General features: G+C 38.0%; 1 protein-coding gene, 1 long non-coding RNA gene and 1 pseudogene across 2 annotated transcripts in view; 2 read left to right on the top strand and 1 right to left on the bottom strand.

The window, feature by feature from the left end:
* LOC138348558 (uncharacterized) overlaps positions 1 to 27,418 on the top strand; it is a 113,567-nt gene that overhangs the window by 59,967 nt on the left and 26,182 nt on the right. The window lies entirely within an intron of this gene.
* Positions 9,247 to 11,937, bottom strand: LOC138348561 (uncharacterized). The gene is made up of 3 exons (XR_011221248.1): positions 11,819 to 11,937; positions 10,413 to 10,459; positions 9,247 to 9,700 (listed from the first exon to the last, which is right to left on the bottom strand). It is a non-coding gene; the product is annotated as an uncharacterized lncRNA (long non-coding RNA).
* On the top strand, positions 24,808 to 24,922 carry LOC138348993 (U6atac minor spliceosomal RNA; annotated as a pseudogene).

The following is a 27,418-nucleotide window of genomic DNA, read 5'->3' as shown; positions in this document are numbered from 1 at the left end:
AAACCTGCTAAGTATAACAAACTGAAACTAAGACAATATGGAATTTACTAAAATCAAGCCAACCCCAACGTCATATATATATAAAGAGGACCTGTCTCATAAGGAGTCATAACCATTCAACCGTAACAACATACGCGAGCCGACAAGGCCGCCACTATTCAAAGCATAATAACATACATAAGCCGACAAGGCTGCCACTACACAATACACAATGATGTACGCAGCCGACAAGGCTGCCCCTGTACAAGCGGACATCCCAAACAAACCATGTCCAGACCATTACCCAAAACATATATATACAACCCACATAATGTCCACAGACCTCTAAGAGTACAGTAGTGAAACTCGACGGGACAGGGCCCCACCATACTCATAGACGAGCAAAAGACTACACAAAAAGTTATGTACCAAAACGACTGGGCTCCGGAACAGTGGAGCTCTCCTAATCAGCAGAGTAGATATCCTAGGCGGGAGGATCACCGAACTGTGTATCTACACCAGCGGGCATGAAAGGCAGCCCCCCGAGGAAAGGGGGGTCAGTATGGACAATGTACTGAGTATGTAAAGCATAAGGTAAAGATGACAGGATACCAATATGGCAAGTCGAAACAAAATATCGCTACACATATACCCTTTTAAGTGAAAATCATGCATATATTTAACATATAAGGTGCCCAGCTTCCCTAGTAAAGGGCTCGGCAAAATAATCATCACGTCATCTCCGTCATCATCATCATCATGACCATCCTCATCACTAAACATATATATAATATACATACCCGGCCCTCTAGTGAGGAACTCGGTGACATATGCAAGAAACTCCGCACGAACATTACCCGGCCCGGGACTCGGTGAAATGATAAATGACTCTATGCACGAGCAGAATATTATGAGCAACCATATACAATTAAAATCATTTCTTATAACTCAATAGAACAATCAACGTGAACCAGCACGGAGTATTACCAAAGATTAATGTTTTATCAAGATTATGAACCTTTAATACGATATGGAAACGTAAAATCTCAATGACTCTAAGAAGCACTACCATAGATATTAGAGATCATCATAGCCTTAGACATAGCCGACATATAGAGAAATAATTGTGGAAGCAAAAATATACGTCACCTAGATGCTCTAGAGGTAAGTATCAAACCTGTCCGTTATTTGCTTATTTTTAAAAGTCATGCCAAACAAAGAAAGAAGGGAAAAGGATACATACCGTATAATCGAGCCGCACGTCCAATATTTACTGCTCAAGCTATTAATCTATAACAAGCAACAATCATGCCGCAATTAGATAAACATCGCGCTTTACTTTCTTGTAAGCTAGATAATAATCTAACGAAAATTCGGCAGCACTTCCCCTATTTTCCTTACTTCGTCCCAATCCGACAACAACCCAAATTATCCACAGCAACACCAATAACACATATAACCCAACGAATCATATTAAACAGCCCCCTCCCCAAAACAGTTCCGTCTTGGCAACCATAGCAGCGAAGCAATGACACACCGAGCGATAACTCGTTTTATAATTCGCAACATGTCACGACCCAACCCGATGGGCCGTGACTAGTTCCTGTTTTGGACACCCACATACAAACCTGCTAAGTATAACCAACTGAAACTAAGACAATATGGAATTTAATCAAATCAAGCCAACCCCAACGTCATATATATATAAGAGGACCTGTCTCATAAGGAGTCATAACCATTCAACCATAACAGCATACGCGAGCCGACAAGGCCGCCACTATTCAAAGCATAATAACATACGTATGCCGACAAGGCTGCCACTACACAATACACAATGATGTACGCAGCCGAAAAGGCTGCCCCTGTACAAGCGGACATCCCAAACAAACCATGTCCAGACCATTATACAAAAAATATATATACAACCAACATAATGTCCACAGACCTCTAAGAGTACAGTAGTGAAACTCGACGGGACAGGGCCCCGCCGTACCCATAGACGAGCAAAAGACTACACAAAAAGTTATGTACCAAAACGACTGGGCTCCGGAACAGTGGAGCTCTCCCAATGAGAAGAGTAGATATCCTAGGCGGGAGGATCACCGAACTGTGCGTCTACACCTGCGGGCATGAAACGCAGCCCCCTGAGGAAAGGGGGGTCAGTACGGACAATGTACTGAGTATGTAAAGCATAAGGTAAAGATGACAGGATACCAATATGGCAAGGCGAAACAAAATATCGCTACACATATACCCTTTTAAGTGAAAATCATGCATATATTTAACATTTAAGGTGCCCAGCTTCCCTAGTAAGGGGCTCGGCAAAATAATCATCACATCATCTCCGTCATCATCATCATCATAACCATCCTCATCACCAATCATATATATATAATATACATACCCGGCCCTCTAGTGAGGAACTCGGTGACATATGCAAGAAACTCAGCACGAACCTTACCCGGCCCGGGACTCGGTGAAATGATAAATGACTCTATGCACGAGCAGAATATTATGAGCAACCATATGCAATTAAAATCATTTCTTATAACTCAATAGAACAATCAACGTGAACCAGCAAGGAGTATTACCAAAGATTAATGTTTTATCAAGATTATGAACCTTTAATACGATATGGAAACATAAAATCTCAAGCACTACCATAGATATTAGAGATCATCATAGCCTTAGACATAGCCGATATATAGAGGAATGATCGTGGAAGCAAGAATATACGTCACCTAGACGCTCTAGAGGTAAGTATCAAACCTGTCCTTTATTCGCTTATTTTTAAAAGTCATGCTAAACAAAGAAAGAAGGGACAGCGTTACATACCGTATAATCGAGCCGCACGTCCAATATTTACTGCTCAAGCTATTAATCTATAACAAGCAACAATCGTGCCGCAATTAGATAAACATCGTGCTTTACTTTCTTGTAAGCTAGCTAATAATCTAACGAAAATTTGGCAGCACCTCCCCTATTTTCCTTACTTCGTCCCAATCCGACAACAATCCAAATTATCCACAGCAATACCAATAACACATATAACCCAAAGAATCATATTAAACAGCCCCCTCCCCAAAACAGTTCCGTCTCGGCAACCATAGCAGCGAAGCAACGACACACCGAGCGATAATTCGTTTTATAATTCGCAACGCATCTACCTTATTGTACTCATCCTATGGATTATATACTCATAATCACATTCAACATATACATAATGCCAAAAGAGAATTTTCCTGCAGTTTGCTTTAATCAAAACAGCCCAAGCACCAACACGACACCACTAATAATCCGATTATGGTTTCCATTCATACTTAGCACATTCAATAACTAAAACAAACTTCCTAAGCTACTGGTCACGTCCCTTCTTAAAATTAATGGATAATTAACAAGTGTATTCTAAAGAATTAACACACCAAACAAGGAGATTACTAACCAAATTATTTGCAGCTGTTGGCCAAGAGTTGCAGGGTTGGTTTCTCCATTTCCATGGCTGCCTAAGACAAGTGGTGAAGAAGAAGATGATATGCAGCAATGCATTTCACCACTTTATTTAGCATGGAGTGGATTTCTCCACCTCATTTAATAGTATGAAGTGGAGGCAGCCCCCCTCTACACCTGTCCACTAAGGCCAGCCCACAATCTGATCCCTTTTTAATTTTTGCCTTGAGTGGTGGGGCCCACTGGATTAAATATTAATCAGCCACCAATTATGAGTGGTGGGGCCCATTGGATTAAAATAATCCAAATTATCCACTAATTAATCCCTCACTTAAAGTTAATGGCACTTACATTAGCCAACTCATACTTAATATCACATTTGGAAATAACATCCTTGCCTAATATTTCTTTAATCACTTGGAACTTAAAATAAAATCTCATTCCTCGGACTTACGTCTACTAGATCACGATGCGCACTACGTATAAAAAAAATACGAGGCATAACATCCTCCCCCCCTTAGGAACATTCGTCCTCGAATGTTAAGTTAGCGTCTTGCAAAAACAAATTCCAGCGAGGTCTCTCTAAAAGTTATACCTATTAACCTGCATTCTGTAACTTACAGATGCCTCACAGCTACATAATCTCATTATCTATCAATATAGTCAAGCTAGGAATTGAATTACCTGCAGGTACGGGGAACAAGTAAGGATACTTATTCTTCATTTCATCTTCCGCTTCCCAAGTCATCTCCTCCCTATTGTTATTTTGCCACAACACTTTGACGGAAGCCACATCCTTAGTACGTAACCTTCTAACCTGGCGATCAAGTATAGCTACAGGTTTCTCCTCATATGACAACTCCTCTGTTACCTGAACATCATCTACGGGGAATACTCTAGAAGGATCACCAATACATTTACGTAGCATCGATACATGGAAGACTGGATGAACCGCCTCCAAATCATATGGTAGATCCAACTCATAGGCAACGTTGCCTATCCTACGAACAATCTGATAGGCCCAATGTATCTCGGACAGAGCTTCCCCTTCCTGCCGAATCTCATCACACCCCTCATGGGTGATACCTTCAGGAATACCCAGTCACCAATCTGAAACTCAAAATCTCGATGCCGACTATCTGCATATGACTTTTGTCGACTCTGGGCTGCTAATAATCTTTCTTGAATAAGCTTCACCTTGTCAACAGCTTGCTGAATCACATCCGGGCCTATTAACTTAGTCTCGCCAACATCAAACCAACCAATAGGTGATCTGCACTTCCTCCCATATAAGGCCTCGTACGGTGCCATCTGGATACTAGAATGGTAGCTATTATTATAGGCAAACTCAATGAGCGGCAAGTGGTCATCCCAGCTACCTTTGAAGTCAATAATACAGGCCCGCAACATATCTTCTAGTGTCTGAATAGTACGCTCAGCCTGCCCATCCGTTTGAGGGTGAAATGTTGTGCTAAGGTTCACCTGTGTCCCCAATCCCTTCTGAAACGATCTCCAAAAGTTGGCTGTAAATTGAGCTTCTCTGTCTGATATAATGGACGTGGGAACCCCATGAAGTCTCACTATCTCCCTGACATATAACCTCGCATAATCTTCAGCCGAATAAGTAGTCCTGACTGGAAGAAAATGGGCCAATTTCGTCAGCCTATCTACAATAACCCATATAGAGTCATACTTCCGTTGAGTGCGAGGTAAGCCTGTAATGAAGTCCATATTAATCATCTCCCATTTCCAAGTCGGGATCTCTATCTCCTGTAATAATCCACCAGGCTTTTGATGTTCGATCTTGACTTGTTGACAATTTGGGCACTGAGCAACAAACTCCGCTATGTCCTTTTTCATGTCATCCCACCAATATAAGAATCTGAGGTCATGATACATTTTTGTTGACCCTGGGTGAATAGAATAACGGGCAGAGTGTGCCTCTCTCATAACCTGCCGTCGTAGCCCCGCAGTATCGGGTACACACAATCTACCTTCATATCGTAATACTCCGTCAGGTGTAACCTTAAATGGGGTCTTTTCCTTTTGAAGAGCTGCATCTCTATACTGTGCCAGAATAGGGTCGTTGTATTGGTGTCTCTTTACCTCATCTATGATTGAGGACTCAGCAACCTCTCGAATAGAAACTCCACTATCTTCCGAATTAGCTAGACGGACTCCAAGGCTGGATAGCCGCTGAATCTCCCGAACCATATTCCTCCTTTCTAGTTGTACATCTGTCAAGCTACCCATGGATTTACGGCTAAGGGCATCTGCTACAACATTCGCTTTCCCTGGATGATATAAAATATCAATATCATAATCCTTTAGCAACTCTAACCACCGCCTTTGTCGTAAGTTCAGCTCCTTCTGTTTAAAGATATATTGGAGACTCTTATGATCTGTATAGATGTCCACATGGACACCATATAAATAATGTCTCCTATCTTCAAGGCATGAACCACGACCGCTAACTCCAGATCGTGAGTAGGATAGTTCTTTTCATGCTTCCTAAGTTGTCGGGAGGCATAGGCTATAACTTTGCCATGCTTCATCAATACACATCCTAGCCTAACACCTGAAGCATCACAATAAATAACATAGCCGTCTGGTCCCTCCGGAAGAGTTAGGACTGGAGCTGTAGTCAATTTGTCTTTCAATAGCTGGAAGCTTCGCTCACAAGCATCTGTCCACTGGAACTTGGCTGCCTTTTGAGTTAGCCTTGTCAAAGGCGCTGAAATTGAGGCAAACTTTTCTACGAATCTCCTGTAATATCCTGCTAACCCCAAAAAGCTGCGTACCTTAGTAGGTGTCGTAGGTCTGGGCCAAGTCTTTACTGCCTCAATCTTCTGCGTGTCTACCCGAATACCATCAGCTCCAATAATATGCCCCAAGAATGCCACTGAAGTCAACCAGAACTCGCACTTAGAAAATTTAGCATACAACTTCTGGTGCTGAAGCACCCTAAGTACCGTCCTTAAATGGTCTGCATGCTCTTCTTCTGAACGTGAATAGACCAGAATATCATCTATAAATACAATAACAAACATATCAAGGAATGGTTTAAATACTCGATTCATTAAATCCATGAACACCGCTAGAGCATTAGTCAGCCCAAAAGACAGCACTCTAAACTCATAATTTCCATATCGGGTCCGGAATGCCGTCTTTGGAATATCTGCCTCCCTTACCCGCACCTGATGATAACCTGACCGCAAGTCTATCTTGAAAAACACTTTGCACCCTGCAACTGGTCAAATAGATCGTCAATCCTTGGGAGGGGATACCTGTTCTTTATTGTTACTTTGTTCAGCTGCCTATAATCAATGCACATCCGCAACGACCCATCCTTCTTCCTCACAAACAGTACCGGTGCTCCCCAAGGTGACGTACTAGGCTGATGAAGCCCTTTTCTAGCAAATCCCTCAATTTCTCTTTCAATTCTTTCAACTCAGCAGGTGCCATTCTATAAGAAGGTATAGATATAGGCTGGGTATCCGGCAGTACATCTATAGTAAACTCTATCTCCCGTTCTGGAGGAAGGCCTGGAAGTTCCTCAGGGAATACATCGGGAAATTCATTAACTACCGGGACTGATTGAAGAGTCGGTGCCTCTGCCTTTATGTCATGCACCCGAATCAGATGGTAAATATAGCCTTTTCTAACCATCTTCCCGGCCTTGAGGTATGAAATGAACTTACCTTTCGGCGATACTGTACTTCCCTTCCACTCTATAATCAGTTCCCCTGGAAATTGAAATCGAACTATCTTTCCTCTGCAGTCAACATTAGCATAACAAGCAGCCAACCAATCCATGCCCATGATAATATCAAACTCAATCATATTTAACTCTATTAGATCTGCTACGGTACGACGACTATATATAACTACTGAACAATTCCTATATACTCGCGTAGCTATGACAAAATCTCCTACAGGTGTAGCTACCTCAAATGGTTCTATCAACTCAGACTCTATTCCGATCCTACTAGCAACAAAGGGAGATATATATGATAAGGTGGAACCTGGGTCTATCAATGCATACACACTTCGGGAGAATAGTGATAATATACCTGTGATCACATTAGGTGACGCCTCCTGATCTTGCCTATTAGTCAAAGCATATATACGGTTTGAGGGACCGCTAGAACTGGAAGCTCCACCACGTCCTCTACCACGGCCTGCTGGCGCCTGAATACCCTGCTCCGTAGGGCGCATAGCCACAGAAGAAGATGAACCAGCAACGGACCCTGTAGGTTGTGCCATACCACCTGCACTACCTCTAAGGTGACACTCCCTCATAGTATGGCCCTGACGGCCGCAAGAATAACACGCACCTGTAGCCTAACGACATTCCCCAGGATGGGACTTACCACAACGAGAACACCGAGGCAAAGGTGGCCTCGACTTGCTCAAACCCCTGCCCATCTGTGACCCTGACGCCCTAGAGCTCTGACCAGCTTCCGAATATCCCATACGATCGAACCCCCTACCCATGAAACGTGGGGGTGCACTCTGTGCTAGCTGGGAAGAAAATCTAACATGTTGCTGAGACTGCCCGCTTTGAAACTCGTCAAGATAACCTGCTGATCTAGCCCTCTTATGCTGGCCTCTATTATAATCTCTATCTGGCTGACGTCCCCGGTGCCGATCCTCTACCCCCTGTGCATATGCCTGCACCCGAGCAATGTCCATACCAGGCTGAAGAGTCACTGCCATACAACCATCAATCAGATAACGGTCCAATCCCATCACATAACGATGTACCCTGTCTGCCATATCAGCCACAATAGTAGGCGCATGCCTAGACAATGAATCAAACTCGAGGCTATACTCTCGAACGCTCCTGCCATTTTGCTTCAAACGCAAGAATCTATCGACTCTAGCTCGCTTCATCTCTGGAGGCAGGAAGTGGCCCTGGAAAGCCTCCACAAATTCATCCCATACCGCTGGAGGAGCACCCTCACCCCTAGATAACTCCCAAGACTCATACCAATTAATAGCTACATCCCGCAAATGATACGTAGCCAACTCAACAGACTCGGTCTCCGAAGCCCTGATTATCCTCAATGTACGCTGCATCTGACGAATAAACTCTTGCGGATCATCCTGGGGCCTTGACCCAAAGAACTCTGGAGGATTACAACTTAAGAAGTCACGAGCCCTTAAGCTATCAGATCTGTCCGCATGATCAACTCCTAGTCCATGCCTGCGAGCCTGATCTGCCACTAATCTAGTCAGCAATTGAACCGCATCTCTCATGGCCCTATCCTCCGCCCCTGACTGAGGAGCTGGAGGTTCAGATATTGGGGCCTCGGGGGCTGGTGGTGTCCCCCGAACTGGAGCTGCTGCTGCTCTAAGCTCTTCTAGCGGTGGGGGTGTAGCAGAGCTCTCCGACTGGAGCATAATACCAGGCATAGACTGGGCACGGGCCCTAGTAACTCTTCGGGTCTGAATAGTACCTTCTGCTACCGATTTTCCCTTCTGGGCGGCTGTCGCTTTCTTTGGAGGCATAGATGAAAACACACGGATTCGTTAGAGAGGGATTATCCTGTTAATATAGCTCTATCGCACGATCTAGAATAAGAAGAAAGAATGACATCCTAAATGTCCTGTAGCTTCCTGTTTATAGATGTGGTGCACAACACACCGATAAACAAGACTCTACTAGACACAGTCTGTAGACACTTCCGAGGAAGAACCGCTCTGATACCACTCTTTGTCACGACCCAACCCGATGGGCCGTGACTAGTGCCTGTTTTGGACACCCACATACAAACCTGCTAAGTTATAACCAACTGAAACTAAGACAATATGGAATTTAATCAAATCAAGCCAACCCCAACGTCATATATATATAAGAGGACCTGTCTCATAAGGAGTCATAACCATTCAACCATAACAGCATACACGAGCCGACAAGGCCGCCACTATTCAAAGCATAATAACATACGTATGCCGACAAGGCTGCCACTACACAATACACAATGATGTACGCAGCCGACAAGGCTGCCCCTGTACAAGCGGACATCCCAAACAAACCATGTCCAGACCATTATCCAAAACATATATATACAACCAACATAATGTCCACAGACCTCTAAGAGTACAGTAGTGAAACTCGACGGGACAGGGCCCCGCCGTACCCATAGACGAGCAAAAGACTACACAAAAAGTTATGTACCAAAACGACTGGGCTCCAGAACAGTGGAGCTCTCCCAATCAGCAGAGTAGATATCCTAGGCGGGAGGATCACCGAACTGTGCGTCTACACCTGCGGGCATGAAACGCAGCCCCCCGAAGAAAGGGGGGTCAGTACGGACAATGTACTGAGTATGTAAAGCATAAGGTAAAGATGACAGGATACCAATATGGCAAGTCGAAACAAACTATCGCTACACATATACCCTTTTAAGTGAAAATCATGCATATATTTAACATTTAAGGTGCCCAGCTTCCCTAGTAAGAGGCTCGGCAAAATAATCATCACGTCATCTCCGTCATCATCATCATCATAACCATCCTCATCACCAATCATATATATAATATACATACCCGGCCCTCTAGTGAGGAACTCGGTGACATATGCAAGAAACTCCGCACGAACATTACCCGGCCCGGGACTCGGTGAAATGATAAATGACTCTATGCACGAGCAGAATATTATGAGCAATCATATGCAATTAAAATCATTTCTTATAACTCAATAGAACAATCAACGTGAACCAGCAAGGAGTATTACCAAAGATTAATGTTTTATCAAGATTATGAACCTTTAATACGATATGGAAACATAAAATCTCAAGCACTACCATAGATATTAGAGATCATCATAGCCTTAGACATAGCCGATATATAGAGGAATAATTGTGGAAGCAAGAATATACGTCACCTAGACGCTTTAGAGGTAAGTATCAAACCTGTCCTTTATTCGCTTATTTTTAAAAGTCATGCCAAACAAAGAAAGAAGGGACAGCGTTACATACCGTATAATCGAGCCGCACGTCCAATATTTACTGCTCAAGCTATTAATCTATAACAAGCAACAATCGTGCCGCAATTAGATAAACATCGTGCTTTACTTTCTTGTAAGCTAGCTAATAATCTAACGAAAATTCGGCAGCACCTCCCCTATTTTCCTTACTTCGTCCCAATCCGACAACAATCCAAATTATCCACAGCAATACCAATAACACATATAACCCAAAGAATCATATTAAACAGCCCCCTCCCCAAAACAGTTCTGTCTCGGCAACCATAGCAGCGAAGCAACGACACACCGAGCGATAATTCGTTTTATAATTCGCAACACATCTACCTTATTGTATTCATCCTATGGATTATATACTCATAATCACATTCAACATATACATAATGCCAAAACAGAATTTTCCTGCAGTTTGCTTTAATCAAAACAGCCCAAGCACCAACACGACACCACTAATAATCCGATTATGGTTTCCATTCATACTTAGCACATTCAATAACTAAAACAAACTTCCTAAGCTACTGGTCATGCCCCCTTCTTAAAATTAATGGATAATTAACAAGGGTATTCTAAAGAATTAACACACCAAACAAGGAGATTACTAACCAAATTATTTGCAGCTGCTGGCCAAGAGTTGCTGGGTTGGTTTCTCCATTTCCATGGCTGCCTAAGACAAGTGGTGAAGAAGAAGATGATATGCAACAATGCATTTCACCACTTTATTTAGCATGGAGTGGATTTCTCCACCTCATTTAATAGTATGAAGTGGAGGCAGCCCCCCTCTACACCTGTCCACTAAGGCCAGCCCACAATCTGATCCCTTTTTAATTTTTGCCTTGAGTGGTGGGGCCCACTGGATTAAATATTAATCAGCCACCAATTATGAGTGGTGGGGCCCATTGGATTAAATTAATCCAAATTAGCCACTAATTAATCCCTCACTTAAAGTTAATGGCACTTACATTAGCCAACTCATACTTAATATCACATTTGGAAATAACATCCTTTCCTAATATTTCTTTAATCACTTGGAACTTAAAATAAAATCTCATTCCCCGGACTTACGTCTACTAGATCACGATGCGCACTACGTATAAAAAAATACGAGGCATAACACAACACATCTACCTTATCGTATTCATCCTTTGGAGTATATACTCATAATCACATTTTACATATACATAATGCCAAAACAGAATTTTCAGGCAGTTTGCTTTAATCAAAACAGCCCAAGCACCAACACGACACCACTAATAATCCGATTATGGTTTCCGTTCATAATTAGTCCATTCAATAACTAAAACAAACTTCCTAAGCTACTGGTAAAGCCCCCTTCTTAAAATTAATGGATAATTAACAAAGGTATTCTAAATAATTAACACACCAAACAAGGAGATTACTAACCAAATTATTTGCAGGTGCTGGCCAAGACTTGCAGGGTTGGTTTCTCCATTTCCATGGCTGCCTAAAACAAGTGGTGAAGAAGAAGATGATATGCAGCAATGCATTTCACCACTTTATTTAGCATAGAGTGTATTTCTCCACCTCATTTAATAGTATGAAGTGGAGGCAGCCCCCCTCTACACCTGTCCACTAAGGCCAGCTCATAATCTGATCTTTTTAATTTTTGCCTTGAGTGGTGGGGCCCACTGGATTAAATATTAATCAGCCACCAATTATGAGTGATGGGACCCACTGGATTAAATTAATCCTAATCAGCCACTAATTAATCCCTCACTTAAAGTTAATGGCACTCACATTAGCCAAATCATACTTAATATCACATTTGGAATTAACATCCTTGCCTAATATTTCTTTAATCACTTGGAACTTAAAATAAAATCTCATTCCCCGGACTTACGTCTACTAGATCATGATGCTCACTACGTATAAAAAAAATACGAGGCATAACAATATGGCACTGTTCAGGGCATTTATGGGATAGTATTGAAATTACATCTAGAATATTTTTAGGTTGGTGATGTGAAACATTTAGGTGTTGATTTAGTGAAGGGTGCTCAAGATAAAGTAAGGAATATTCAAGCTAAGCTTTAAGCTGCCTAGAGTAGACAGAAAATGCATGTCAAACATTATGTAAGAGACATGTCATTTCAGACTGGTGAGAAAGTTCTTCTTAAGTATCACCTATTAAAGGTTGATGAGATTAAGCAAGACGGGCAAGCTTTGTCCTCGATACATTGGTTTCAGTTGAGATTCTTGAATATGTAGGACAAATACAGTATAACTTAACTTTAACTCCTAACCTATAGGGAGTTCATCCAGTGTTTCATGTGTCAATGTTGAAGAGATTTCAAGGTGAACGGATTACATCATAAATAGGACTAAGTGTTTTTAGACAAACACATCCAGTATGAGGAGGAATTGGTTGCAAATACTTATCGTGATTTGCAAAAGCTTAGGACCAAGGAGATTAAGCCCATGAAGTTCAACTAAAGCATCGTCCAGTTTAAAAAGCAACTTGGGATACCGAGGAGGACATTCGATACAGGTATCCTCAATTGTTCGGCAATTTAGGTACTACTCCACCCTTACATTGGCCTGGATTTTCTAAGTTTTTCACTCAGGGATGAGTGATGTGTAAATTGATATGTATTGTAATGACCTATTCCCGTTGTTATAGAAAAAACATCAAGGAAAATGTTTGGGCCAGAAAACTTTTTTAGGAGTTACTTAGGATTTCTTTGCCTAGTCCAGATTTGTATGAAATCGGAGTTAGTGAGGCCTAAGGAAATCTGGTAAAAATTAGAGATCTAATAATGAATTTGATTGCATGAGTGGATAGTAAAGATGTTACGAAACCCGAACGACTTTACGTAATTTAATTTGTGCGAGTCGAACTCCTGAACATCTCTTAGTGTGGACGGGTAGCTTTTGGGTGTCATGGTTTGAAGGCATTTTGTGAAATGGGGGATTGGAACTCTAAATTATGCTCTTTGTTTACATGAAATCCATTAAGGCGGGGATATTTGGCGGGATGGGGGCTACCATAGTGGGACAATCACAATTTAAGTTGAAAATAAACCCCTATATTGTCATTATTCTGCAATATTCATTCTTAAGAGATAAGAGATGAACCAGGCGATTTCTTGACAATTTTTCAGTTTTTTTGGTCAAAAAGTTAAGGATTCTGCTTCCCCTAATCTGTTTTTGATATGTAAAACTTAGAAACTTGATCATCTATCATTTGGGGAGGGTTTTGAACTGATTTAGATGTTCAAAAACCCTTAGTTACACCTTAGGGTCATAATTTAGGGGTTGGGTTATTGAGTTTGTCATAATTTGAGTAAATTAGAACATAAGTATTGATCGCTATATTTAATTGTTTGTTTGTAGACCTAGAACAAGCCGAAAGAATATGGAAATGGAAGAATAAAGCATATTATGAAGATTGAAGCATGTTTTCGAGGTAGGTAATGGTTTGATTTCATGTTTGTGTAATGTATGTGAGTATATTCTTCATTATAATTCATGTATGTATGCGAATGTTGCACTACGATCATCAAATGTTAATGAGTATAAACAAATGATTGTATGTAATGAATCAACATTTGATTGTATGATTATGATTGTGATTGTGGCTTGTTGTATTGATCGAGTGTTACGTTCCAAATCACTTACTTGGATCGGGTTCCACGTTTCAGCGTATATATAAGATTGGGTATCACCTGTGACAAACTAATTGTGATCGGGTACCATGATAGTTTGGGTCTGGGTTCAATGATAGTACCATTCAATTGTCATATATACCTAATTATTTGATATTAAAAATGCCGAATGGTACATTGTTTTTGAATGACAATTAATATTGTATATGTTCGGTATTTGCGTGTTTCCTGTGTTGTGACTGTTTGTATATGTTTTATACTAGGATAGTTGTGTGATCCTACCAGTATATTGTGGTTGTGTACATGTCATCTTCAGAGGGCTACTCACAGACTTTATCTAAGAGATCAGTGATCAATCGAAATCAACGGTAAGCCGGTTCTTCTAGGATTCCGAGTTCTTTATGTTGTAGTTCACTCTTTCAAACTCAGGCTTTATTGTCACATGTTAATTCTGGTTTCACCCAATTCATTAGACTTGTTGAAGTTTAGATGTTTTGGTACAGTGACTTTCAGGCTAGGGGTTGTTCTTCCGCATTAGTATGCGAACTCTATCTGATTCATGTATTTAAACAAACTTATGTACCTTTATATATTTAGTTCTTCGGTTAGATAATTAGTATTAATGGTTCTTAGACAGAAGGGTTAATGTGGGTGTCTATAGGATGGTCTGGGTCATGATAATATTACATTATCGGGAGAAACTTAAGTTAACACAACGACAAAAAGGAAAAATGAAATAATAACGATACAAAAGATAATGCCTCTTTGGGAAATAACCATTTAATTTATTCGATATAGCAAAAAAGGGAAATATCAAATAATATCAATAATAATGCTTTTTAATCTATTTCTCATTGATAAATATATAATTTAAAGGGTTTTCTACATAACCCCCACCAGCCTGTTCGACAAACTAAGTTGCATTTTGAAGATCATCATGACAAAGAGAAACTCAATCGACTTCATATTTGTTCGTACATGAGTAAAAGTCCTTCAATCTTCTTTACATTTGGTCCTTCACCTCTTCAGAAAACAATAGTCATATGATTGAGCATGAAGTTTTTGATCTTTCCTTTAACATTATAATTCCCTGAATGAATACACATGCAGTTTCTGTTCAACAAAAGATGATTTAACTTCAAGAACTTATGGAAAAAAATATTTCATACTTTGATTTTGATACAAATTCAAATTTACTTGTTATATGAATCAATTCGCAAAAACTTCATACCTTTAGTAGGTGGTGGGTTTCAACCTCAGCGACAATTGAAGCAACACTTCATTTTGATCCACCTAAAAAATCAAAGAATTTTCATTAGTTATTCACAAAACAACAATTCACTTTTTTTGACTTTAGCATCAAAATTAACATTCACTGAAAGCCCTCAATTCGGTTCCACATTTTCATTCTCTATAGGTGAAGTTCCTATGTTTTCCTCATGTTTCTCAATGTTAGAAAAATCTAACATATGAGAAAGCTATTAAATTTTAACTAAAAAATATAAAATGAAAAAATAAAAACTCAACGAAAGTTTTACAACGGATAAACCTTAGGAATTTGGGAATTTATGAAGGAAAGGATTTCATGGTGGGAAGGTTGAAAAAACGTGAAGAGGTATTTCATTTCCATGGGTTTAGTAAAATGAAAAAATAGCACTTGCAAAGCAACACATAGTTGTTCTTGGAATAGCCCGACCACGTGGTTTCACAAGGACTTCAAAAATTAACCCAAAAGAAAATTGTTTCATAGTGACAGACATAACTTTGTAATTTTTTAACTACCTTAAAAAGAGGAAAAGGTTTAATGCATTTTTTTACAGTATTTATTGGTCAAATTTTGTTGAATTTTATATTATCCCATGAATTTAAGTTTCAACATTATTGAATTTAATAAGGTAAATAATAAAATTTTATTTGTTTAGGGCCTAATACATGGATTCTCATGAGATTTCAAAATTATACTATGCAAAATTTTGGTCATTAGATGCATGCATCTGATGTAGCTAGTTTTCAAATACATAAAAAGTAAACTAGTAATTATGTTTTAAATGGATTTAAAAGGAAAGTATGTGTGACAAATTGAAACGAGGATGTATACATTTTCAAATATTTAAGAAGTATATTATTATGTCAATGACGATTTCAGCATGACATCAACAACCTACTTACGATAAATAATCAACTAATAACCATTAAGAGATAATTATCTTGAATGTCTTGTAACAACTAGGACATTCGTTATTAGGGAGAAACAAAAATCTAGGAAATGTGGGCCATAATCCTGCCATAGTGGTCCAAATGCCGCTAGCGCCGAGCTGATGCAAGGGAGTGAAAGGCAAGGAAGTCCTATTTTCTCCATCTTCATGAAATACCTAAATAAGTTGTAAAACACCGTAGGAACTTCAAAAAATATGCTCTTATCTTGGGAAGGAAGGAGAATAACATTTATAGCAAGAGAACGGTGATATCTTGCGGATTATTGGCCAAATTCACCATCATGAAGCCCAAAAAATAGGAATCGAGGTCAGAAGCTGAATGCAACTACTTGGCACCCACGTAGGCTAGCTATTTATGAATCGTAGTTCAAATTTATGTTCCCTACGTAATATATACAAGTTAATGGTAGGAATTATGCAAAGGAGATGCACCGAATGTTTTATGCTTTAAACAATCAGAAGAAGCGTTAGAGGAGTATTATTAAGGTTGAGTATGGTCGAATAAAGGTTGCATGATGTGCATTGATGAATAACCATTGTGATGAGGCTGATTTATAATTTAATGATGTTTGTTGTTCTTGCTCCATTGTGGTTTTTGTAGCTATACAAATGTTGCATTGTTGAGACACTTGTTGTAATAATGATATATGAATGACGAACACTATGAATCATTTGTTATATGACTCTAAGGATATTTAGTTATTGTGATAATGGTTTGATGAATTGATCGGTTTCCACATTTCGTCATAACTAACTTAGATCGGTTTCCACATTCTGGCATAATTAACTTGGTTCACTTGCAAAATTTTGGCATAACTATAGATTGGTTGTCACATTTCGACATAACTATTGAATTGTCACGACCCAACCCTATGGGCCATGACTAGTGTCCGTTTTGGACACCCACATACAAACCTGCTAAGTATAACCAACTGAAACTAAGACAATATGGAATTTAATCAAATCAAGCCGACCCCAACGTCATATATATATAAAGAGGACATGTCTCATAAGGAGTCATAACCATTCTACCGTAACAACATACGCGAGCCGACAAGGCCGCCACTATCCAAAGCATAATAACATACGTAAGCCGACAAGGCTGCCACTACACAATACACAATGATGTACGCAGCCGACAAGGCTGCCCCTGTACAAGCGGACATCCCAAACAAACCATGTCCAGACCATTATCCAAAACATATATATACAACCCACATAATGTCCACAGACCTCTAAGAGTACAGTAGTGAAACTCAATGGGACAGGGCCCCGCCATACCCATAGACGAGCAAAAGACTACACAAAAAGTTATGTACCAAAGCGACTGGGCTCCGGAACAGTGGAGATCTCCCATTAAGCAGAGTAGATATCCTAGGCGGGAGGATCACCGAACTGTGCGTCTAGACCTGCGGGCATGAAATGCAGCCCCCGGGAAAAGGGGGGGTCAGCACGGACAATGTACTGAGTATGTAAAGCATAAGGTAAAGATGACAGGATACCAATATGGCAAGTCGAAACAAATATCGCGACACATATACCCTTTTAAGTGAAAATCATGCATATCTTTAACAGATAAGGTGCCAAGCTTCCCTATTAAGGGGCTCGGAAAAATAATCATCACGTCATCTCCGTCATCATCATCATCATAACCATCCTCATCACCAATACATTTATATAATATACATACCCGGCCCTCTAGTGAGGGACTCGGTGACATATGCAAGAAACTCTGCACGAAGATTACCCGGCCCAGGACTTGGTGAAATGGTAAATGACTCTGTGCACGAGTAGAACATTATGAGCAACCATATGCAATTAAAATCATTCCTTATAACTCAATAGAACAATCAACGTGAACCAGCGAGGACTATTACCAAAGATTAACGTTTTATCAAAATTATGAACCTTTAATACGATATGGAAACGTAAAATCTCAATGGCTCTAAGAAGCACTACCATAGATATGAGAAATCATCATATCCTTAGACGTAGCTGATATATAGAGGAATAATTGTGGAAGCAAGAATATACGTCACCTAGACGCTCTAGAGGTAAGTATCAAACCTGTCAGTTATTCGCTTATTTTTAAAAGTCATGCCAAACAAATAAAGAAGGGACAGCGTTGCATACTGTATAGTCGAGCCGCACGTCCAAAATTTACCGCTCAAGCTATTAATCTATAAAAAGCAACAATCGTGCTGCAATTAGATAAACGTCGCGCTTTACTATCTTGTAAGCTAGCTAATAATCTAACGAAAATCCGGCAGCACTTCCCCTATTTTCCTTACTTCGTCCCAATCTGACAAAAACCCAAATTATCTACAGCAATACCAATAACACATATAACCCAACGAATCATATTAAACAACCCCCTCCCCAAAACAGTTCAGTCTCGGCAACCATAGCAGCGAAGCAACGACACACCGAGCGATAACTCGTATTATAATTCGCAACACATCTACCTTATCGTATTCATCCTTTGGGGTATATACTCATAATCACATTTAACATATACATAACGCCAAAACAGGATTTTCCCGCAGTTTGCTTTAATCAAAACAGCCCAAGCACCATCATGACACCACTAATAATCCGATTATAGTTTCCGTTCATACTTAGCACATTCAATAACTAAAACAAACTTCCTAAGCTACTGGTCACGCCCCCCCTTCTAATATAATGGGTAATTAACAAGGTATTCTAAAGAATTAACACACCAAGCAAGGAGATTACTAACCAAAATATTTGCAGCTGCTTGCCAAGAGTTGCAGGGTTGGTTTCTCCATTTCCATGGCTGCCTAAGCCAAGTGGTGAAGAAGAAGATGATATGCAGCAATGCATTTCACCACTTTATTTAGTATTGAGTGGATTTCTCCACCTCATTTATAATATGAAGTGGAGGCAGCCCCCTCTACACGTGTCCACTAAGGCCAGCTCCATATCTGATCCCTTTTTTAATATTTGTCTTGAGTGGTGGGTCCCACTAGATTAAATTAATCCTAATCAGCCACCAATTATGAGTGGTGGGGCCCACTGGATTAAATTAATCCTAATCAGCCACTAATTAATCCCTCACTTAAAGTTAATGGCACTTACATTAGCCAACTCATACTTAATATCACATTTGGAATAAACATCCTTGCCTAATATTTCTTTAATCACTTGGAACTTAAAATAAAATCTCATTCCCCGGACTTACGTCTACTAGATCATGATGTGCACTACATATAAAAAAATACGAGGCATAACATGAATCATGTACTACATTTTTATATGCTAACTATTTGGGTTTGATACCATGGGAGGACCAATTATTTACATAATTGTGAATCTTAAGGAATGTGAAATATGTTGTTGTTCTTCGTGTTGATGACATAGTATGTGTTCTATATATGGATGTGCTTATGTTGTTGTATTGATTTATATTTGTTGTACTTAGTAGGTATAATGTATGAAGACTTAAATTTAATTGTTCCTAGTGTGTTTAAGGGGGCTAGTACCTGATAGCTAGTGTTAACCATTTTTTTATTGTGACGCGAAACCAAGGGCATAACGTGAGCGCATAGTTGGAATGCCTGTAATTGTATTTGGGAAACTCTTTCTATGTGTTAGAATGATTAGGTGATGATCTAATACCTGGTAATTGAGTAGATCGAGAAGGCGGTTAGTTGTGAGAGTAAAATTTAAGGTATTTTAAAAGACGGAAAAGTGTGGAGAAGCAATGGTGGACTGTATGTTCGTGCTAGTTAATTTACTATTTATGCAGTGGGCATCAGGTCTATTGATGATGCCTACCCGTACGTGTGTTTCTACTAATACTACATTTGCTATGCCTTTTTTGCATAGTCTAGATACAGTTTTAGTGTCATTTCATTAGGTGAAGATGAAGAGTTTCTTAGTAGCTTCTACTTTTCCTTCTGAATAGGGAAAACTATGTCTTATTATGCTGTACTTTATAACTATTGAACTGTCTAAACATAATGTTTATAAAATCAAATTGTTATAACCATATCGGTTTTCTATAAATTTTCTGCTTGTTTAACTATGGGGTATGAGGGATCCTAACCAAAAGAGGGTGAAGAAGATCCATAGGTAGTATCTCTTCGGCTCCATCAGTGGTACTCTTTCCCTCTAATATCATATACCACAAGCTAGAAGCCTCACAAAAGATTCTCTAAGCTTTTGACGGAAGGAGAAGATTATTTTAGCGAGACAATAGTAATATCAAGCAGATTCTTGGTAAAATTCACCATCATGAAGCTCAAAAAATTGGAATTGATGTCAAAAACTTTGCGCAACTGCTTCGGCTATGGTTTTATGATGTGTAGTTAAAATCTGTGCTCACTACAAAATATATGTAATCAATGGTAGGAATTGTGTATCGGCTTTTTTGTACCGAACTATTTATGATTTAAGCCCTAGGAAGAAGACTTAGACAATGAATTAGGGCTAGTCTGGTGAAACTAAGGTTGCATTATGTGCGTTGATGAATAATACATTGTGAGGGGGTTGATTCTGTGATATAGTTAGGTATGTTGTTCTTGCTTCATTATAATATGTGTAGGTATACAAATGTTGCATTATTGATCACTCTTGTTGTAAATAATGATATACGTATGATAAACTCTGTGAATCATGAATTGTGTTATATGACTATGAGGATATATTGTGATTGTTATTATGGTTTGATGAATGGATCGGTTTCCATGTTCCGGTATAACTAATTTGGATCGGTTGACATGTTCCAGCATAACTAACTTGGATCGGGTATAACTATGGATCGGTTGCCACGTTTCGACATAACTATCCTATTAGGTACCACGTTTTGTTATGATAACTTTTTGGTTTTTGGATCCATGAGAGGACAATTGACTTGCATGATTGTAAAGATTAAGGAATGTGAAATGTATTGCTGTTCTTCGTGTTGATGGAATGGTATGTGTTCCATATATGGATGTGATTATTTTGTTGTATTGATTTATATCTATTGTACTTAGTGGGTATAGAGTACGAAGACTTATATTTGATTGTTCCTGTTGTTTAAGTGAACTTGTGCGTATAAGGGAAGGGCAAAGTGTTCAAGGGGGCAAGTAACTGATATCAAGGGTTATTGTGTGTTGTATGTGACGTGAAAGGAAGGCTATCACGTCTATATATAGTTAGAATGCCTGTAATTATATTAGGGAAACTCTATCTATGCCTTAGAATGGTTAGGCGATGATCTAGTACCGGTAAGTAGGTTGATGGAGAATGCGATTAGTAATCAAAGTACTAGTGTAAATTTGAGGTGTTCAAAAAAAGGGAAAAAAGAGTTAAGAAGCGATGGCCAATTGTATATTTCTGCTAGTTGATTTCTTATTGATGTGGTGAGTTTTGGGTTGACCGATAATTTTTATTAGTACGCGTGTTTGTACTGATACTACTCTTGATATTCCTTTTAGGCGTAGTTTGGATGCAGGGTTTGTGATGTTTCATTAGGTGAAGACGAAGAATTCTCCAACCTCTTCTACTTTTTTCGCATGGGGGAGTTGTATCTTATTAATCTGTTGAATTTGTACTCTTAGTATTCTCTTGTACCTGATTAGACTAAGTTCGTGGGGGTGGTTAAATTACTTTACATGTTTTAACTAAAAGAGTGTCTGAGATATTGTTTATAAAATCATAATACTATAAATCATCTCGGGTTTCTTTAAATTTTCCCATGTTTAACTATTGGGGTATGAGGGTTCTCCTACTTGGGTGTTATAGTGGGTGACCGTACGATCCGTTGGGTTGGGTTGTGACATGTCTAGATCTCATTAGTTGATTAATTTACATCTATATATTTTTTCTATGAATATAAAAGTGTTACAAAAAAATAGAAAAATATAAAATGGTCAACTCCATGGTAACTATATTATGTTGTGTGGCAGTAACTCTTTCTTAAAAATGTACATACAACAAAAAAAGTCATGATTTTGAAATGACAATTCTAGCTTCCTTGTGTATATATCCTTTATCCTTTCATTTCTTAAGTTTTGTGTTTGAATTTTGATAAATAATTAAGTGTATGCAAAAAATCTTTTTGTTATTTTTTTTGTTTGAATATTGTTTAAAAGTGCCATAAATTGTAATAATATGCTATTACATGATATAATCTTAGTGGCATTGACTAATAAATTTTCACTTTATTGGTGAGATCATCTGATTCCTTACTTAAATGTAATCTCCTCCTTCAGTTTCCCTTTTCCAACCTATATCTTTTCAAAAACAAAATTATATTAAAACATATCATACATATATTGTCACATTAACAAACAGTGTCATGTGATATTACTTTGTTAGTTGGACATCAAAGAAAGAATTAAAAAAATACAAATTGTCTATAGCAATTATAGTTACATGTAAACGAATTAGTAGTATTAATGTCTACAAATCCCCCTCCCCTCCACCTCCACCCTTCTTAGACCTTTGTTGTTTTTCAACAAAATTAAAGTAGCTTTTATTAAGATTTGTGATTCTTTGAAGAATTCTGACTTTTCTGGAAAGTCACACTTTTTAGAAAGGTTGTGACTATTTCAAAGGATTTTGACATTTCCAAGGTCGCTCCTCTTATTTTTCAACAACATATTTACAGTTGAGTGGTTCATTGATACTGTGATTTCAGGTAGCAATAGTAATACAAATTGAACAACAAGAGTAACCAAAACTAATTCTCCGACAACTTCAAAAGTCTGCTTATTAAAGTCTCACCTCAGGAAAATGCGAAGACTGAGACAGAATATGATAAATTTACAGGATAAGTCAAATACTTGACACTCTTATTGTTCAAATTCTATCTCGATAGTCCGTAGCAGATGCGTTTAGAACAACTATTCTCTCAAAATATGTAATAGTACCTCTCATTAGCTTCTCTTCCATTATAAAGTTGAGTCTACATTTTGTGTTCAATATGATGATGGTCTATCTTATTTTTCCATAATTGACAAGTGGCTTGAACGTTCTGTGAATAAAAATATGGAGGGTTTACACCTTAATATAAGGTTTACTGTTATGGAGCATGATCAACCCTATAGCTTACAAGAAGTTCTATGTAGTAGTTAATAAATTCTAAAACTCAACAATGAGAGTTCCAGAATATTAGAAGATTTTGTACTAAATTGTACATCTTTGAAATACTTCAACGCTAGAAGATTAGTTTTTCTGGAATGAATATATCAAAAAAATACTATCAAACTGTCCTTAATTTGGAATGTTTGAAGTTACATGAATTTTGTGGTTTTGGTCATTTGCACATGATTTCCCCAAAATGTAGGCAACTGGAGTTGATTCATCACGATCATCCTCGCGGTGTTTGGTATTCAATCGAAGATGATACATGTTTTTTTGAAATTGGTGCTCCATACGTTGAACATTTTAGGAATTCTAGGGTTTTTAATGATAAAAGGATTTAGTTGAGAAACTTTTAATCATTGAACCATGCCAATCTTGATTTGTATTGTGATGAAAATATAGTTAAGGATCTTTTGGTAAGAGTATGTTGTGCTAATGAGATAATAATGTCATCATCATTGATAAATGTGAGCTATTAGTCCTAAATGTTTCCGGTCTTTTTATGTTGATTGTGATTAATAGAGATCCTGTTTTACATTCTGATTTATTCTTCTCTTTAGGTGATTTCAAATTTGATGTTGAAAGAGGAAGACATCTCTTTATCGTTGTTGGAATAGAGATGGTTGACAATAAGTTCTTATATTTCAAAATTTTTGTTCCCCTTACTAGAAAATCTCTTAAGGTTGACTCCTATGTTGGATAATTGGATGATACTTATGGTATGTTTTCTATTCATTTATTTATGTAAAATGTATATGGATCTCCAACAACCTCAATGACTAACCCTATTTTCCTTCTTTTGTATCTATAGTATGAAGAGAAAAACATTGATTTGTTGGAAGATAAAGTACCTTTTCTTAGATGAAAACATATTCAATGTTTCCCTACGTAATTTGAAGAATGTTATGGTTATGTCATTATGTAGTTGTATGACATACATCTGAGGCAACAATGCTCGATCAATGCTTGAACATCTTACTTGAGCATACAATAAATCTGGAGAAACATGGTATAGTGGCAAAGCATAAGGAATGCAATTTTTTTTCTATTTATCCCTCAAATCTGAATGAGAATTTGTTAGCTTTTCTAACAACTGCAAATATTTCCTTAGGACGAGTTAGTCACAAAGTTTTTTATGAGATGTTTGAATTTCTATAAAGACACATAATACTGTAATTCAGATATTGCTTAGTTTGTTGTCTAGCCAAGTAATTTCTCTAGTCACTTCTTAAGGCGAAAATATCTTTTGTGGAAGTTACAAGTTACTTTCAGGAGGTGATGTACAAGTCATAGATTTAATATTTCATCCAACATGAAGCGGTTGAAAACATATATATGTAGATTCCATTAATCAAAGTAATTCAAACTTAATTAATCAAAGTAATTCAAACTTAATTATGTGCCAGCTATTAATTAGCACAAAATAGTTAGATGCTCATCCCTTAACATAAGAATTGTGCTCTTATAAAGGAGAGTTGGTTGCATGTCTCCCTAAAAGGATGGCTCCGGGTTTCACCTTTAACCACACATTCTCTTAAGTCATTCCAACTCGATATACAAAAGTATTTTGTTTGAGAATGGAGAGTCCCCCCTCCCACCCTACATGAGGTAAAGAATTAATTAGCCTCAAATGTAGATGCCAAACATCTTTAAAATGGGAAAGGCATTTTAGCACCAAAAAACTTTCATGAAATTTAGCTTACTTTTATAATCGAATATGCATATGGATTATCAATGACAAATCCAAAAATAAGTAGTAGTAGTATATAGTATATAGGAACATAAAGTTAGTTCCAATAAAAGAGAGATAAAACTAACATGAGTGATTAGAATAAAACAAAAAGTTACTGTTACAACTCGAGACAACCCCTAGTCATAGCATGGTGCTTAGCGTCACATGTAACCCCAAGAAGACTGTTTATACCGGTATAGTCATGAGCAACTACTAACTATGAACATGTAAAAGAAGTATAATGATTGAGCGGAAGCATAATTACTTAATAAAGGTTCATTATTTTTTTTGTACAACAATTGTAATCTAAAAAGATTCAGAAATAGAACACTAAGAAAACACCTAGTTGTGGAGGTTTAATTGTTGGATTACAATCAACCTCCGCATATTGTATCGAATTGAGGGGATTTGAGTACCCTTCACTAAATTTATTATACTTTCAAGCAAATGAGGGGGTTCCTAAACTCTTGTCTAATTTTATTAATATTACAGTGGTTAAAAGCTCTGCTAGATTGTAAAATAAATAAAATATCAATATAAGTTTAAAAAATTCCAAAATAGATATTTTAAGAGGCGATGCTTGTCATATAAGAAAATAAAATAAAAGAACTCCATTTCTCCTCAATGAACAGTGAACAATCCCATTTCACTCTAATTTTTTTGCTGACACCGCCTTTCATACCTACAAAAATCTCTAAGGCTTTGCTCTTCCGTCTCTTTGAACAGTGATTCCTCTTATGACACTGATGATGTCATTACCGCGTTGATGCTCTCCCTTAACCACTGGGTGCATGATTGATTCTTTGATTGTTTGAACAAGAAGGGAATTTCATTCCTCCTCTTCTGACATTGATCGAACCACTAATAATCCTAAGCCAAAGAGGCGGACGGTTAAGAAAGAAGAAAGTACAACCTATGGCAGGTGAGTGAAACAAATACTTTTCCCTAGTGTCGGAACCAGAATTTTCAAGAAGGAATATCAATAATTGACCTTAAGGAACTTTTGCAACACCTTCACCATAGCACTAAGCCTTCTTGGATTTATGTTAGGAGTTGTCAGCAATTGTATATCTATTTGTTAAATAAAATTTGAACTACATATAGTTTAATTTTCTGGCGAATGGGTGTCACTTGACACCCCTTCGGCAAGAATTGTTTTGTCGCTTCTTCCCAGCTTCTCTCTCAAGTAAGAAATGGGAATGAAGGGATAGCCATTTTTTTCAAAAAAAAATATTCTTACATTCTTTAATTGAAGAAACATTGACCACCTTAATAAGAACTGGGTTCTTTTTGAATTATGAGAGAAAATCCCAACACAATAAAATAAATTTGTCGTTGAAAACCTCATTTGTCAAGAGATGAAAAACCAAGACCTATATTCATAGGAATTTTCACCAAACTTCACTATGCTTAGAAACTTTATATTACTCTATGATAAAAGAGACTAACGCTAGCAGCAAACCTCAACAGTTCACTTAAGTTGTTCAACAATTAACTAGATTGCAAGTTACTCTATGGTCTGAGTTTGCTTTGATTCCTTGCTTGTTATTCGTAATTTACTTTCGTTTTATATGTCAAAAGCGGGAAGTATTGTGTTTCTTTGTTAGGGCTGTGTGGACTCTATTAGAAGAAAGGGAAATCAAAGAAATATTTTGGCATCATTAAAAAGTAGGAAACTGATGACTTGATAATATTCTGAGTAATAGTTTTGGTAATGGAAAAGTTACCTAGTTTCACAGCCTTGAACCAGAACTGATATAAAAGAATGATATATAAGTAGATATGCATTAAAAGTGAAGACTCCTAAATATGAAAAAGAAGTGCAGAAGAGTCCTTACAAAAAGAAAGGAAAACTGTTTAAAATAAACAACTACTTTCCTTGTAGGATTCAACTAGGGTTTAATCCTCCCTCATAAAAGGAATAGGATCTACAAAGTACTCATCCATTTTTATTAACTAAATTATGCTACACTTCAATTTCTGTGTGAAATCTTTTGATATTTCCAATTGTCAAATATTTATTTTGACCAATTAAAATATTGTTTCCATTTTCTAGTCATTTGTTGAATTATGAAAGGAATGTGGGAAAATCTATCTTATTTGTAGCGAAGAAGGATGAAAGATCTTCTCACATAAATGAAGTAACATACGCCTCCTTTCAATAAAAGATCAAGGACTATGAAGATCAGTGAGTGGACCTTTTGTTTCCTCCGACTATCGAGGGAACAATTTACACGACTACGGTTGTGGTAAGCATGAGCAATTACCAAAGAATAAGTAGTAACTAAGCAATTAATTAATTGTGTTATTGCATGCATTGATATTCTTTCGTTTA

Source organism: Solanum lycopersicum, chromosome 5, assembly GCF_036512215.1.
Source record: "Solanum lycopersicum chromosome 5, SLM_r2.1".
In the NCBI taxonomy this organism is placed as follows: Eukaryota; Viridiplantae; Streptophyta; class Magnoliopsida; order Solanales; family Solanaceae; genus Solanum; species Solanum lycopersicum.
This window is presented reverse-complemented; position numbering and strand designations above follow the sequence as displayed.